The sequence below is a fragment of the Phalaenopsis equestris genome, unplaced genomic scaffold, assembly GCF_001263595.1.
Source record: "Phalaenopsis equestris unplaced genomic scaffold, ASM126359v1 Scaffold000053, whole genome shotgun sequence".
Taxonomy (NCBI): domain Eukaryota; kingdom Viridiplantae; phylum Streptophyta; class Magnoliopsida; order Asparagales; family Orchidaceae; genus Phalaenopsis; species Phalaenopsis equestris.
Window position 1 is genome coordinate 314,843 of NW_018164495.1, and position 4,829 is coordinate 319,671.

Here is a 4,829-nt window from a genome sequence, read left to right on the forward strand (position 1 = left end):
GGGAAAGATTCACACTTAATCTCAACACAAAACTCTAAATTCTTAAAAAAAATCACTAATATACTCCAAAATGGTGGTGGAATGAAGATGAAAAAGTGCATGATATGTAAGAGAATGAATGGTGGCGAGGAATGACTAAAAGGAGTCAATTTTTTGATCAATTTCGGCCCCAAATATAACCTAGAAATAGGGTCTGAACCGATACTGGCGTCGTCGGTCCGTAATTTAATTCAATGTTCTTTGTCAAACGGCGCCGTCGGCGCTGAACAAATTTTCAACTTCTCCATTTTGACTCAAAATTTCATCTTTTTTGCTTTTTTTTGCTCCAAGTGCTAAGGTTTAACAACCTGCAAGAAAATATTAAAAATACCTTCCATTAAGTGCAATATCACAAAAAATGAGTATAAAATATGGGTCTAAAAATGCATATATTTTTGGTGTATCACATTTCTCTTCTCGAGATGATCGATTTAAGTATAAACCTAATGAAATTGGGGCCTAAATTTGGAAAAGTTATTATTCTGAATGCTTTGAGATTTGTGCGTGAAGATAACATTTTGTTTGATGAGAACATTGATATTTTTGTCGCTCAAAAATATTAGTTATTGGATAAATTTTTATCATAATTTCATGTTATGAAAAGCAATGACAATAAAATGAAAAAAAAATGAGAAAATTTGCACGTAGAGAAACACCAAAGCGATACACAGATTTACGTGGTTCGACAAATTTGCATACGTCCACTGAGCTGTAGAGAATTTTTATTTCTTTGAGGAATTACACTATCGATCGCCTCAGCATTTACAAGAAAATCTCTATTTTTTTTCTCTCTCTCTCTATCTCTTTCTCTCATAGAGGACTTGGCTTGGCCCTTGCTTGGCTTTTTTATGACAAATCATAAGAGACTATTTATAGAAACTCTGAGAGCGGTAGGTGGGAGATAGGTGAGCGGTATGTGAGGTGTGGTAGGTGAGCGGTATGTGGGGTGTGGTAGGTGAGCGGTAGGTGGGTGGTAGGTAAGATTCTTAATTAGGAAGCTAATTAACAATAGTTAATTAAATTACGATGGACCGAGTCTCTACATTATCCAACAATTCTCCCACTTGGAGACTGAGACACTGACTGCATCATCTACTAGATGTATCATCTCCTAGTTGTACCGACCTTTTCCTCAAACATGATATCCTCCACCTTTGTAACTCAAAGCTCATGTCTTCATGCCAGAAGACCAGCTGAAGTCGAGCATAACTTCAGCTTCTCACGAGTAAAACCCTTAGTTAACATATTATCATCAACGTAGCCTTGTACCACCAAACTCTTCTCTGGGTTATTTCTGTATCTGTTTACAACTCCCACTGCATGAGTAATATCCTGCCTCTGTTGAAAGCCCTTTTCAACAAGTCCAGCTTTGTACCTCTTACTGCCACCAAGCGCAGTCTTCACCCGGTACACCCACTTGTTGTGCAATGCCTTCTTCCTTGGTAGAAGTTATGTCAGTTCCAAAGTCTGATTCCCTATTAGGGAATCCATCTCTTATTTCTTGGTCAGCTCCCACTTGCTCGACTTCTCATCTTGCAAGATTTCTTCATAGCTTTGTGGTTCTCCACCATTTACAAGGTTTGGTTTTCCTGCCTTTGACGCTCTGTAACTTTTCAAGAAATAGACATTCTTCTACTTCCTCATAATACACCTCTGACTCATGTATGCACTCATGAGTAAACATGTAGTCATATAAAGTGTGTCAGTTTTCTTACCCCGAGCCAATACTAATTCTTCTATGATAACCTTCCAGGTGCTATCTGAGAACACTACTGAATGATCACCCTCATTGAGCTGCCCAACAGAGATGAGGTTTTTCTTCAACTCAGAAATGTGTTTGACCTTTTGCAAGGTTCATTTGCTCTTGTTAGGGAGTGCAATATCAATGTTTCCCATCCCCACCACGTCTAGAGCTTTTTCATCAGCCAGATATATCTTTCTAAAGTTACCTGCAACATAATTTCACATTAAATCCCTGTAGGGAGATGTATAGAAGGAAGCCCCTGAATCCAGTATCCAGTCATCAACAGAACTGTAAACTGCCAGTAATAGTGCATCATGTATTTCTTTAGTTACAATATTATCGCCATCATTCTCCTTCTTATTAAGATTCCTGCAGTTCCTTTTTATGTGGTCAACCTTGCCACAATTCACCTTGCCACAATTCCAGCAGTCCAGCAGGTTGTCTACTGACTAGACTTTGATTTTGATCTTTCTTTGTTTAACTTTCTATCATGTGATCTTCCTCAGGAATCAACATTCATCGCCGAACTTGAACACAAGGTCTCGCCAGAATCCTTCATGCTCACATTCTCAGCCAAAATTAAGTCACAAATATCATCATATTTCAGCTTAGTTTTACTTGCAGAACTGTTAACAGCCATCCTCATGACTTCCAGCTATTTGGCAATGAAGCCAATAATATCAACGCACGTATCTCATCATCAAAATCAATTTCAATAGACGACAAGTGATTTGTGATTTTATTGAAATCATTCAGGTGTTGAGCAATAGAGACACCTTCCGCCATCTTCAAGTTGAATAACTTTTTCATCGAAAGCACCTTATTATTCGTCGATGGCTTTTCAAACATACCTTATAAAGCTTCTATGAGATCTGCAGTAGTCCTCTCCTTAATGATGTTGTGGGCAATCGATTATTTCCGTTCATTTTTCTCTTTTTTATTTTAAAAGGAGTCGCCAGCTTGTCGATCGTCGTATACTTTTAAAAGGAGTTGTCAGCCTATAGATATTCATATACTTCCATTTCTCGAATAAGCCTATCTTTCGGGTCATATGAACGACCCGAAGAAGAGAGGAACCAAAAAAGACGAACATACGACAAAACGACAAATGAGAGAAAACACAAAACGTGGAGAGTCTGCGTGCAGTAACATTCGCAAGGAAAGGTTAAGTGTGTTTGCCCAAACAAAATCAGGTGAAAGTACCTTAAACCAATATCCACCAAAAAATACGTATGCAGACTACCCATAACCAGAGATTCAGGTGTAGGTGTTTGTTCTTGGGCCATGAGTGCTCATAAGGGGATGTATTCCACTTAGTTAATTACATCTTGGGCGTTGCTCAGGAAAACTCTTGATCCAAAGGGGTTTTGCTTACCTGAGATGTGACAACTAACACAGAGTCATCAAGGGAGGTTATCTCGCAGAGGGAATGCCCCGATGCTTCTGATCTCTCGCTAAACCACAAGGCGAAGAATGAGTCTCTCGCGGTCCCCACGTGGATAACGAACTTATCAACATACGAAACCTGCGAAACAACTGTATCACCCCGATGAAGAATCCCGATACGTCAAAGCACGTTCGGGCTACAAGGGCAATAGATAAATCGTCGTATCCCAAACGAGCTACAACTCATCAGCAATCGGGTCGTTGAGATGATGTCAATGAAGACAAAAGAAAAGACAGGGCTCTACAAGGATAGTCAAAGGAGGGGAAGAGTAATCCCTAGCAAGTAGAGGTAGCTGGGTTGGGGTACCACAGGCCCATTGTCCCAAGCCACTAAGACCACAAGTCTACCTGGTCGTGAAAGTAGTCGACTCAACACGTCCTGAGATCCCTGGTCAGCAATCCGTGAATTGCTTCGTCCATGGGGACCCCGATTGCCCTAAGGTCAAACGAATGAGACTCTATCCTATGACTATCGACTGGAGGTCTGAAAAAGTGAGACTTATACATGTCAAAATGTCATGGATGCCTCAGGAAAGGAGTAGGAAAAAGGGGTCTAGCTACAAAACTGCAGACACTTCAAACAAAAGGACTTATGCCCCGTCTAGGTCAGAGAGCCTTCTAACACCCTAGATGCACTAGACAATCACCTACTAACAAGCTATGTTGGATCAGTCGGGTTGGAGAAGCACCGGGGCTTATCATTGGGACATGCAAATATGATGCAGTTATTTACCACAATTCTAAATGTGGAGGCCTTATTAAACATGATTGGGGTGTAGCGATGCATGCAAACCATTTTTTAATTCGGCCCAAAGGCCATGCCAAAAGTAAAGACATATTTAAAAAAAAAAAGTCTTGAATCTTTCAATCCTAAATTTTTATTATCTTGAATATTTTTATTAGGATTTTTAAAGTAAAAGAATTATAATTTTAGGGTCTTTAATGAGCCTAAGTTATATTTTTTGTAAGACCCAAATGCACAAAAATGAACAATATAAAACACTCAAACATGTAAGGCACACGAGGGGAAAAAGAAAAAGCGCACGCCAAAATAATATATAAAAAGACCAAATGCCGCTGGACTGGCAACATAATCCAGGAAAAGCAGAAAAAACGACCGGACTCCACATATACATGTCCGATCCTAAGTCTATACAAAAATGTAAAAATTCTGACTTAAGGTATAGGACACGAGCTGTTGCTCCTGTTCCTCGTCACGTGGTTCGGTGCGTCATCCACCTCGAAACCCATACATGTACCTTATTTCTAATACAAACTCTCCTATAACTCTATCAAATACATTTGAAATAGAAAATAAAGGCTCGACGTGCATAAAAGAAATGTTAGTGGGCACGTCATGTATCATGAAAATAATAAGTTGTGTCTTATAATTGAGGGAGCTAAAGAACATCTGCAAACAAAGGATTAGAAATCGTTACTTGCTCCCCCATCATAGAACATGTGTGAGTGTGTATACGTAGACACATCATCTACAGAAGATTGCCATAATATACTATCACACATAACAAACATGCAAACACACCTTAAAAAGCAAGAAGTTGACACATGGCTAACACAAGACAACACAACACATAACAAT